This window comes from Hesperophylax consimilis, chromosome 16, assembly GCF_061612785.1.
Source record: "Hesperophylax consimilis isolate HC1 chromosome 16, BYU_Hcon_1.0, whole genome shotgun sequence".
In the NCBI taxonomy this organism is placed as follows: Eukaryota; Metazoa; Arthropoda; class Insecta; order Trichoptera; family Limnephilidae; genus Hesperophylax; species Hesperophylax consimilis.
Genome location: NC_142851.1, coordinates 11,367,205 through 11,380,859, shown reverse-complemented (window position 1 = coordinate 11,380,859; position 13,655 = coordinate 11,367,205).

Genomic DNA, 13,655 nt, shown 5'->3' with positions numbered 1-13,655 from the left:
ATTGAGGATATTGCGAATGTTTCTAAAGAAGTATATGTACCTGGTTAGTTTTTTTGTAATTACATCTATATGAGTTCCAACGGAGATTATCATCAATTTCAATTCCAAGATATTTGATGCTTTTGGAGTGTGCTATAGTGGGACAGAGGCATGATAAGCCTTGATTTTTTTTGATAAATTCCTTGGCATCAATGTAATTTGAGATTAAGGTCCTCTGACGGCTGCCCTCTGGCTGTTTTAGAAAATGTCAGATATTTTGTTTTATTGACATTAAGCGTCAGGGAGTTTCTTTTAAGCTAGTTTTGCAGGAGACCAAGTCCGTGTTCAGCTTCTTTGTAGGTATTTATCCAATCTTTTTCTTTAAATAAAATTACTGTGTCATCAGCAAAACTAATGATTTTTCCTCTTGTTTCTAGGTTACAGATATCATTAATGTATATTAAAAATAATATCGGACCTAGTACGCTTCCTTGTGGTACTCCATGGTTGATTAGGAGAGGTTTGCTTTTTCTCTTGTTAATTTGGACGCTCTGTGTACGCTCCGTCATATAGCTTTTTAGTAAGTTTAGTGTTGTACATGACATACCAATTTTTGAAAGTTTTGAAAAAAGTATTTTGTGATCTATTGTGTCAAAAGCCTTTTGTAAGTCTATGAAGATTGCCAAAGTTTTTTCTCCACTGTCTAAACTTTTAGTGATCATATCGGTAATTTTTTCTATGGCGTCACTAGTACTTAAGTTCTCCCTAAATCCATACTGAGTTTTTGATAATTTTTTATTGTCTTCTAAGTAGGATAAGAGTTGTTTTTTTAGTGTTCTTTCCAATATTTTTGAAAATGCATTTAGTAGGCTTATTGGTCGGTAATTGTTTATGTCATTTTTACATCCTTGTTTAAATATTGGTATAACAATCGCTTTTTTGAGGGCTGTAGGGAATATGCTATTCGTTATAGACATGTTGACTAAGTATGTAAGTGGTTCGATAAGTTCTTTACAGAGATATTTTATTGTGTTGGTTGAGATTGTGTCCTCCCCCGAAGAAATATTTGATTTTAAAGAAGAAATTGTGTTTTTGATATCGTCAGCTGTAATTTGTTTAAAATTGAGCTGATTTCCTTGCTCAGGTGGTTCGTTTATTTGTACATCTTCATTACATTTTGTAACTTGCTTTGCTAGATTTGATCCTATATTTATGAAAAAATTATTAACGTATTCAAGTATTTGGTCAGGATTATCAGCGTATGTCCTGGGAACATTGTTTATATTCAGCACGTCAATTGATGTAGCGTTGGCAGATTTAGAACTGGTTATTTCATTTATTATTTGCCACATTTTCCTGGGATTTTGTTTACAATCTACAATTTTTTTCTTATAGTAGGTTTCTTTTGTACACATAATAACTTTTTTGCAAATGTTTCTGTATCTTTTGTAGTATCTTAACATGTGTATATCGTATGGAATTTTTTTAAGTTTCTTGTGTAACTCGTCTCTTTTTCTTATGCAGTTTATAACATTCTGTGTAATCCATGGTTTAATATGTACATTTTTGTGTGAGATTTTCTTAGTAATTTTTGTGGTATTAGATAGTATATTATTCTGAAGAAGTTCTATGAAATAATTCCATGCATCATTTGTATTATTCATACTTTGCAGTTTTTTCCAATCGGTACATTGTAGATTATGTTTAGTGATATTCCAGTTGATTTCTGTTTTTTCTGTTGTTAATGGTTTTTTCTTCATTTTATTTGACTTGTTTATTTTTATTGAAAGCATAGTTGTATAATGATCGGTTATAGTTGAATTAAATACAATTAAATTATTATATTTTGAATCTTACACATTGGTACACAAAAACTGGAGAAAATAGTAAGTAGAAGTAAATTTTACCATTGAAAGGGGAGGGGACCATTAGGAGTGCAGGGACGGGGTAGGCATTGGGGTTGTCAGTTAAATGACCCGTTACCTAATTTTCTCCGCTGCTAGCAACACTCGCTTCATTTAAAGTTGGAACAGAAAGTAAAATGGGAACCTCCTGTCTGCCATTCGGTTGAGGAATAAACATTTTAGGAAAAGGATGTGTATGTAGGTACCTACCTACATACATAAACCCACAGATCGATACTTTTAACTTTGCAGTCGGTACCGTCGAGAAGATTTTGTGGTGAAACGAAAAAAAGCACAGATTTAAAAAAAATAGATCACTCTTTCGTTAATTCCTCTTTGACCGCTTGAAAAATTGTGTGTCAGGATGTACAGTTTTAAATATTGTGGTGCGTTGGAATGGTAGATACTCTCAGTATCGCCCCGGTAAATGACCACAATATAAATTCGACGATTTGCTTGAAATGGCTTTAGCCGTGTTTGGTGAACAGATCTGAAAATCAAGATACTTCCCAACCTCCTTCTTCCCCATATCATTCAACGTCCCTTCAGTCTCACTAAATAGGTACCCCGATAGGGCAAGTCTTAGTCCCACTAGCTCTAGTTGGGTATCTTGGGTGTGGTATTCACATAAAATAATTATGTATAAATATATTTAAAAAAACATAAATGTGAAGGCGACCACAATAGGAACTAAGAAACGAATATATTAAAAAATGCAAAATCATGTGTTTTTGGTTTGAAAATTTGGTCGCCTAGAAATGTTTCAGATGCTTTAATTAAGAACTGCGAGTAAAATACATCTTGACCTTTGAAATAATCGAGTATTTTTTATATAAGTCTTTTTATAAGCCCAGAAAAAAATAATGTATAAGGCCTATGAAAACTGCGTTAAAGTTCGAAATCTCCTACTTGCGAACCCATTTTCGGTTATGATTTTATTGTATAGTGTGGCAAATTAAGTTATTTATGTAATGATCGGAAAAAAATAAATATTTATGCCTGAATACCCACAAAATAAAATAAAAGGCGCTTTTTGGCCATGTTTTTTTCTTGCATAAATCAAAACAGGCGGATGGTGTTAAGCGGGAATTTAAACCTTATCGCCATCTACGTAAGGGTTGTCATTGATAGCGGCTTAATTTAAAATATTACACGACGTAGTGCATCGCCTTAAAAGTGTTTACGACACAGATATTCCTGTCAATACGATTCCCGATATTTCAGTGGAAGAGTTATTAAATCTAAGCCAATGTTTCATCAAAAAAGAATCTATAGAAAAAGTCATAAAAGAATTAGATAGCAATAAATCTGCTGGAGCGCATGGTATTCCTCCAATATTTTTCCAAACCTGTGTTAGTAGTCTGACATATCCTCTTTATAAACTCTTTAATAATTCGACGACTTAAAAATATATAAAAGAATACTTCATCAATGGTGTGAACAAAATGCTTTATTTTTGAACATTCAGAAATGTCAAGTAATACGATTTTCCAAAACTCGTTATAATATCTTACATGAATATGCATTAAATAATATTAAATTAATACCAGTGTCAAACACTTTGTCGAATCCTACAAATTAGAGTAGCGTTGGTAAATTAGTTTTAATGATTTGTCTTATATGTAGTGTTGTTGTAATTTCTTTTTTACTTTATTTTACTCTTTCGTTTTACTAATATTGCTTCATATTTAGTTTTTTTATTTTCAGTTAGTTTTTAATTATATCTTAATATTTTCTCATTATACTTGTAATCACAATTTTACAATTGTGTATTTGGTACCTACTTTAAATGGATTACATCTATTTATTGTCATTATCTCCTGTATAATACAGATATTCTCTTATGTACACTGCATCATGTAATCATCATTTTATGTAAAAGCCTTTTTAGGCGTATATATAAATAAATAAATATTTTGTGTTAGCATAACGCAAATTCGAATCGAATTTCGAACGCGATATCATTTGAATTCGTTGGAATAATTTTAAATTGCTCGAATTATTTGAATTCGTTCCAAGAACAGCAATGATATGGCGTTCGAAATTAGATTCGAATTTGCGTTAGGCTAACGCAATACATACCTACAGACACAGCCATGCTCCTGATTTACGTTTTCAAAAACAAGTTATTTACAAACAATAAACAAGCCATAATATGAATTCATGAAAGGACCTACATAACATACTTACCAGGGAGTATTTATCGAAAATAAATTATAAGACCACAAAGCATCGTAGCTAGGTACCTACTTAAATACTTACATAAAAATAATAATAGATAAATACGTTTTCTAAGACTATGATCATATTGTCTTCTAATGAAAACAACTCCCTAGAATTTCGCAGAACTTGTCTAGAATGAAAGCCTTTGTTCATATTTTATTATTTTTAAAGCTTGATAATCTTCTTTTAAAGGGTAGGTTTATGATAAAAAATAAACCAATAATGTCCGATGACGGAATCGAGTTGTCCCCCAGTACGCACAAAGCTGGCTTTCCCGATACTAATAGCTTTTATTTTGCTGTTTTTATTGAATTTTCGACTAATGCCACAATGTGTTTTTAATGGACAGATGCGTATTTTCTACGAAATATTATTTATTTCAGAAATTTTTGATCTGTAATGGGATTTTGTGTATAAAATATAACGTGCTCATTCGTTTGGTTCAATTGAGGCCATATTTACCCATAAGCCATCAAACAACTAAAGCAGGGGTGGGGAACCTTTTCACAGTCGGGGCCCATTTGGATGTTTGTAGTATCACCCGCAGGCCGCACTTAGATTTTGGTGGTGTGGGAGAGGGAGGGGGGATGTCGGAATCCTCGATATATTATTATAACCTCATTTCACCAAGTACTGATTCACTCCACTCGGAGAAATGCTCCGCAACTGGGATTTTAGCATGTCATTCACGAAAGACAAAAGTGCTTTTAATTTATGAATCTTGATTAAAACTACACGATTTTTGGAGCATACAGTCTGCAAATAGAATTTATAACTGCCCTTCAACACGAGAATGGTTTCCTTCGAAATGCGTCTGCAGATTTCTGATATAACTGTAATTTTATCTTTATATCCTGAACATAAAACTGGTTTCAAATTAAAATTGAATCCTTGTACAATTTCCAAACTTCAATTAAAACTACACAAAAAACACGACAGTGGTTTCATACGGTTATTGCAGCACATAGTCTGCAACTAGAATTTTAAAACAGCACTTCAAACACGAGAATAATTTCCTTCTTAAATGCATCTGCAGATGAATTCACAACTGTAATTTTATATGTAAGCAAGTCCCCAGTTTAATTGGTACCTATCACACTCATAAATTCTTTTTACCTATTTAATTTCGTATTAGTGAAATAATAAGAAATTAAAATAAAAAGGGATGATTTATCGCCTATTTATTTTTGTCCAAACTGCTTTCTGGTAACGTTGGTGCATAAGTAAGTACTTGTAAGATATGTTATACCTTTCTCTGGATTTTATAATAATGTCTTAAAATGTATCTGAAATACCGTAAAAGAAAACCGTTCTGCGTTCTGAAAGTTATTTAAAAATATATATGGCGTCTACAGGCCGCACAGAAAGTGCTTGCGGGCCGCGGTTACCCGCCCCCGAACTAATTAGTTACAATTCAGTATCGGTATTTGGTGACCAGTTCTGAATACCCAGGTACTTCCCAACCTTCCCACTCCTTCTCAGCCTCACAAAATAACCCAATTGGGCAAAGCATAGTCCCACTGGCTCCGAGGTTAACCAACTCTTGAGTGTTATTCTTGTAAAAAAAAGATAATTAAAAAAAATACACATGTAAGTCGACATTTTTACCTGGAAGCGCTGTAGTTTTGACTCCATTTTCAAGATACCATGAAGTACCCAGCATTTCTATTATATAATATAAGAAGAAACTGTTTTCTCAGAAATCCAGTTCCTTATCAATTCTTAATCCAGAAATTGTTATTCCAAAGAGTATATTTGATTTTAAAATTATCTTGATTTTTTATATCAAATATCTCTCATTTCACCTCACAAATGGCAGCCGTTGAAGGTTTCCTGATTTACACCTGTAAATGGGCTCGGCTTGTCAAATTGTGGGCTTGCATACTAAACGTACGGGCGGGAGGTATCACAACCACCTCAACACAGGCCAGGACACTAAATCAAACCGGCCTCTTACTTCTGTTAGATCGTCCAAAATTTATATATTTTCAAATTAAAAATTAAATATAGTTTTAAAAACTGTGGGTTTTAATGGAAACAAATATCGCCCATGAGACTTCATATTTTTTAGTTCTAGCTCATTTATCACGCGCTCTTGTCTCTTATACACTTTCATATCACCGTAGTATCAACATTTGACCGATATTAAAATTTCACAATGAAGTTCATGTCAATTTAACATACCAGTTTATAATACCTAACCTTAAAACAACCCAAATGCAAAATAATTTTACTTACTAAGCCAAAAAAATAAAATAATCTATCTACTGAATTGCACTGTATTATTGATCCAGAAGAACAAAATAATAAAATGAAATCATTTAAAAAATACCAACGTTGTTTAGAATTGAAACAATTTTATGTCTATTCCGGTTCCTACCTAAATTGCCCTCTACCTTGTCTATTCCATTTCCAAAAGATCTTACCTTCAAAAAAAGCAAATGACATCCTATTCTCATTATTGTCGTCGTTGCATGTGGTTGTATATTTGTTGATCGTGGTATATGGTCGGAAAGCGGAATCATTAATCGGCTAAATTCGTCATACAGCGGATTGATGTGGTGTTATCCGAAAAGCCGATGAGCTGATTCATGTGGTAACCAAAAAACCGTTTGCTTTGTGAATTTAATAGATGTATATCTATAGGATATTGTGCCTAGATTCAAGAACAACATCGGAACTTCCAATTGAAGCCACAACTTTCTCAAGGTAAAGACCTCCTATATTTACCTGTTTCTCCTTGTGATAAACACGATTGTTCAATCAGCTTTTCTTGTTCAAATTTACAGTTTATTCGTCAAGTATCAATCGATTTGGTACGCAAAACACGTATTATGTAAATATTTTGTACCCTCATTTTTATACATGAATATATATTATGTACTAAACACAGTAAAAATCGTAGCTCCCTTTTCCGGCATAACAGCTCCTATTTTTTGATAAAGTATATAATATACATCACCAAGAAGGCCATTAAATGCATTTTTTGTAAAAATATATGTATGCAACTTAACGAAATTATTTTTTTTTGTACAAAAGAAAGATAAAAGACAGTTCTGCATTTAAAATTTAAGGGAAAATCTCCCATACTTTTCGATCATGAAACACGCCCACATCGCATTTCTTGTATTTTTATTATTCTATGTTTTGAATGAAGTAGTCATGTAAGATCGATTGACGCATAACTTACAGGAGGATCTTATAAAAATAAGTGGCCGATTAAATACAGTGTCCTGGCCTGGGTTGAGGAGGATATGGCGGTACCCATATAATTCCTAAACCTAACCTTCCAGCAGTTAGTTAGCCTCCAAGTAAAGATTTTTTGCTATCTACAAGAAATAATTCAGATTTACATTTGACAATTTCCACTAATTTAATTAAAAAAAAAACCGTAGCTACTTAAATACTTTGTCATTACCAGTATTTATTGACTTCATACAGAAAGTACATATATTTATTTGTTATAAATTAAATAACATTCTCATACCGATTTTCCAGTATACTGTTTTTCACTTTCGGAAAAAATCATGATAATTTATAATCATTATTAAATAAAATTGAGGTAAGTACATATAAAATAGGATTTACATTAGGTTTGTACAACATGAGATTTTAATACTTGACTTTTAATTACTTTACTTTTCGTTAAAAGTGTAAGTAGTATTAATACTACAAGGTTTTCCAATAAGAGGTGTTATTTTGATATTCAATCGTATAAGATCAATGGTTTCGTTGCTTGTGTGGCACGTCGCGCCGTTTTGTTGAAATTAAACGTTGTCCAGATCAATACCATCCAATTCCGGGCATAAAAAATCATTAATCATCTCTCGATAGCGTAATCCATTCACCGTAACTGTTGCTCCAGCCTCATTTTAGAAAAAGTAAGGTCCAATGACTCCGCCGGACCATAAACCGCACCATACAGTCACACGTTGAGGATAGAGGGGCTTTTCAACAATAACTCTTGGGTTTTCCGAGATGCGACAATTTTGCTTGTTGACGAAGCCACCGAGTTGGCTTCGTCAAGACAGCTAGACAGCTTCAAAAGTAACATCTATCGAAATAGCGGGCTATTCAAAATAACACCTCTTATTGGAAAACCCTGTACTAGCAGTTATAACATGTCTAAAATAATGTTATTAGTAATAATATGTTATTATAGTAAAGAGATTACGGATGCGTGTTTACTAGTTGCGAGCTGAGATGTGAGATAAAACTAATACACGGGCTTTTATACTATATCTGTCTCGCTCTATACTGACGAAATCAAACGCCTGAATTGACATTGACTTGAAAACATGATGATAATTTTTATTAACAATAGCGGTGTAAACAAAATTGATTAGTTATATAATTTTTATGTTGACCAATAAAATTTCTAAGATGATTTAAAATATGACAAATTTTATTTGCGTTTGTGACGTCACACCGGCCAACTTCTATAAGGGCAGTCACGGATCCCGGTGACACATGTCTTAGGAGTCAGTATTATTACCTTCATCATAGCAGAATTCGAATCGTTTAAGAATTTGTGATTATAAAATTTAAATAATTTTGATCCACCATTTAATTCAGCGGAAAGCAGTAAAACATTTTGTTCGTAATTCGCTCTTTTCTTTGCTCTTCCTTCGGATGTTTCATACAATTTTAATCCTGCGGGTTCTCTTATCTTTGATCTGGGCTTTGTCCCTGACCTACCGGAGAGCGTATGTTGGTTTGGATGTCAACTCTTACTTAACTAAGGTAACGTAATTACCGCACCAAACCAGCATTGCACAGTTACTACACTTTTAGTTCTCCCGTTGACGAAAAGTTACTCCACGAACAAGTATTAGTCACCGCTCTACCAACTGAGCTAATGGGACCCTATCTCCTTCGGTAATATTTAACTTTATCACACTTCGAATAAGAATTACCAATATTGTCTTTATTTTATCACCGCACATTTTATTGGCTGCTATCTTTATGTGTGATCGCAAGATTCAACCAGAACTAAATGCAATCTAGAAAGTGTCCTAGATGTGACCGTATCTTTTTCTGATTTTTGTGTTTAAATTTTTCGTTTAATAATTAAATTTGAGGTATACTAATTAAATTATACGAAAAATAATTATAACATGTATTTAATTTAATTGGAATAACTTTTTTTACTCATCGATGTAATATTAATCATCATGTCAGATAATATATAATACATTTTTTTAAATTTTTAATTGTTGTTAAGTTTAATTTGTAGAACTCATTTTAATTTTTATTTTTTATATATTCAATAATATTGTTATTGGGTTTATAAAAACAGTTTATTTATTTATATTTTAAACAAGTTCTGCGATGTAATTATTATTACGCGTGACAGCTGTTTCGCAAAAAAAATATACATATATAATACAATCATTTAACCACACGTCAATTACAGTTCAAGTATTCCTTTTCTCAGCAATGAGGAGAAAAATAATAAAAAATGCAAATACTGCAAAATATAGCAATGCAATATATATACACGGATAAAATAAACAGTTTATTTTTATGATAATGAAGCAAACTATATATTTGTATGTATTTATGTTTATGCATATGGTAATGTCTAAGGAAATGAAAAGAAGAATAAATTACAATCACGAGACACATGGACAAGCGACGAGAAATACAAAACAAATTAGATTGCCCCAATTAAGAAATCAAGCACCCAGAAATCTGTGATGTACTAGACCAGGGGTCTCCAAACTTTTCAGCTGGAGGGCCACATTGACTACTCCAGTGAGTTCAGAGGGTCAAAACCGTTTTAATTTCTAGACACCCATATTTTCTGTCCTAGGGAGGAGGGGGGGGGTAGACAATAGAATTTTCATGGATGAAAATATAGCTTTAGATAACGTAGCTTTGAAGATAATTTTTGATACTCGTTTCTCAGACCTTGATATCATTGCGAATCAAATAAAGATTTTTCAAAAAAATCCTCTCGATATATTCGCGCGATACTTGTGGACGCAATGTATTGGTGCCAAGTACCTCGCTAACGAGCATATTTATTTATTCGCACGAAAAAAATCGCGGAGTTTTCGCCCCTTCTGAGCAAGGTCTTAGCCATTAGCTGTCGCGGGTCCTTGATGACACTGGTCATAAGATGTCGCGGGCCGGATGGAAGACACTGGCGGGCCGGATACGGCCCGCGGGCCGTAGTTTGGAGACCCCTGTACTAGACCATCCAACTTTTAAAACAAAATTTCGGAGTTAAATTATTGATATCGAAAATATGTTTAATTTTAAAAAGGAATTAAGAACGTATGTCAACCTCAAATACTTTTTTTTAATTGCCGACAACCCGGGCGTTAATTGCAATAACATGATCAATATTATAAACATGAAAGTAACCCGCCTCACTAGAAGATTTCTGTTCTGAGGCGGATGATGATACTGATGTTTTGTTTGTGATTTAACATGATTAAATTAAAAATATTTAAAGATATAATATAATATTATTTTTAAGCAATAATTTTTAGCCTGAAACACCTATATAAATTGAAAAAATCTTTCGAGAAAAAATACATACCGCCGACGGGAATTGAACCCGCAGCCTTTTGATTGCCGGTCAGGTGCTCTACCAATTGCGCTATGTCGGAGTGATAATTATAATAATAATACGGAGTAATATTATACTAATTTTTTCAATTGATATTGGTGTTCCAGGCTGATAATTATTGCTTAAAAATAATTAATTTATACGTTAACCTTTGTGCTACGCCTTAAAAAAACCTTGTCTCTTAAACATTAGTTTGTTATTTAAAAAATATATTTTTATGTTTACCAAATAATTTTAATTTTAATTTATATATGTTTCTAAAATTATTGGCACACACAACGATGTGAGCTAGCTTAAAATTAATAAATAAAACAAATAATATTGTTACAATGGTATTTTCATAGGTCACGACACTGTAGGTATTTTTAAATAATTTTTATTTTGATGAATAAATTTTCTTTAACGATTTCAAATGTACTATTTTCAATTTGCAACCAAAATGACATGTCCGTTTTTATTCGTGAATTCAGCGGTACTGACGTCACGCCGCTCGAAATTGGCGACAGCCGTCTTACCAGACATTGACGGTTTCTAAGTCATAATGACGTTGTCGCCAGTTGGAACCGTTTCGGAATGTGCGGTTTTGAAATCAATAATTATGAAAATTGTAATTTATGAAAATACCCCATTCTGAGTTTGAAATACGAGATCGACAAAAATGACGTAAAAAAATTCTAACAATGGCCGAGTGGTTTGAGTCGTTATTCCGGTAAGACAGAGATTGTGGATTCAATTCCCATTCGCGGTCGTTACCTTTTATTTCCTGTGTTTTGTTTTGTATTACGTTACGTTTATTATTTTTTAATGATAAACTAATGTTAACACGAAAATGGTCACATTATTTAAAAAAAATGTTAAACATTAACATTTTAAAGCTGATGAAAATGTGATCTACTATATAATATTATTGATTTTTGTCTATGATTGCTGTATTCAATTATACAGAAATAACAAAAAAACGATTTTAATTAATTTGACAGTGATGAAATAGAAAACTTTTGTGGTATAAAGTCGTGAGAAGTGATGAATAAAAAACTGATTTTTATCAGCACATTTCATGATTTTTTATTACTCTTCAAAAGCGTTCTGTTTTGTCACTTTTCCGTCTAGTTTGGTTGCCATTGTTATAATATGTATAGGCAAATGGCTGTTCAAAGGTAGATAAAAAAACACTTAGAAGGTTTAAAAAGGTAATATTTTCGAAAATGTACCGTTGTTTTGAAAATTCATTTAACAAGTTTAAAACGTTTTTTTTTGTTATTTGTTTTTGGGGTATTATGCCGTGTTGCGCTAACTACTTCTTTAGCCTAATAATACTGCCACGGCATAATACCCCAAAAACAAATAACAAAAATACTTTTGGCCGTGAAAATCTTAAATCATATTTAAGTTTAAAACGTATTGAATATGCCTTACATATATCCTTCATGAAACGGAAAAGTCATCATGCATGTGGCTAACGGTTTTTGTTTTGACAGGCACTTTCCCGCGCTTCAAGGGTGTCCAACCGCACGCTTAGGATCTGACAGAATATTAGTGCGGGCGGCGCCAGGAGGCGGGTACAGGCAGGGGACACGCGCCGCGGCCAGGTGCCGGGGGCGTAATGGAGTTGGTAATTAACTTTGGCGGAGAGCGCAGCCGGCTTCCAAATTCAATTTTCCGCGCCGCTATTTCCCGCCGATATAATGTCCCCATACATTTATAGGTTAGGAGTAACTGTGTAACCGGTTAGGAGCTTTTCACGGCTTAGCTTTAGTTTGCAAAAACGGTTTAAAAGCTTAAAGTTTCACTAGCGAAGTTCTATTTGCTCCTCCTTGTTGTCGGAGCAACACTTTAACAAAAATTGGAATGGTTTATTTAGACTTTAGGCAGACATTGCGGGTTTCTGTCTGTTTGTAAATAGGACATTAACTACTCTTATACAAATGGGTATAATACCAATACAACTGAGGATATATACCGGTAGAAGTGTACTGTGGGTCTGTTTTGCTGAAATTGTTCTTACTTCTGGTGAATTTTAACTTTTTGTAATTTTATTTACTCCCAAATGACTTTAGAACCAGATTCCTAGCCATCTAAATTCCTACACCTTTTTCCTTCCTAGAACTTCCTTTCCTAAAGATGACACCTGGGGATGGGGGGTCTCTATCAACATAATCAAGGTTTATCATGCCTCTGTCCCACTATAGCACACTCCAAAAGTATCAAATATTTTAGAATTGAAATCGATGATAATCTCCGATGGAATCACACATTGAAGTAATTACAAACCAAACTCACCAGGCACATATACTTGTTTAGAAACATCCGTAATGTCCTCAACATAAACGATATTAAAAAAGAGTACGGGATAACTGGATAGGGGTCTACCTTGATCAGTGAGCACTCGCACAGAGAGGCTTACCATTGCCCTAAAAGGAGTAGTAAAAAGCATTGAATAGAGAATAAGAGAGGAAGTGCCCTAATAATACAGAAAGAGAAAACAATTAAATTACTTATTAGCATCGCATAGTTGCACTCTTCTCCTTTTTCTTAGACTGAGACTAAAATAATTTCATCGCTTACGTTCTTTTTTAAAAACCACATTGTCAAATTACAATTGTTTGTCCGTATTACGCGTCGACGCCATTGTTGATAGTCCATTTTTTTGAACTGTCAGTTGGCTAAATATGAAATATTAGCTTAAAAACAATAAATTATTTATGTTCAGTGTTCAGCAAACGATTATAATAGCTTTTTGAATTAAATCCTGTAAAAAAATCAATTAACAATTCAATAATTTAATTCAATCTTTGCCGTTCAAACTAATAATAATAATACTGCAAGCCAGTGACTTTATTTTTCTTTTATATCTTAGGTATGGGTCACTCTTTTAAATATTTATATTAGTACAATTTTTTATGGAAAAAAAAACTGTCTACTATCTCAACATAAATATTTTCAAACGTAGTGAATCATTAATCATATAT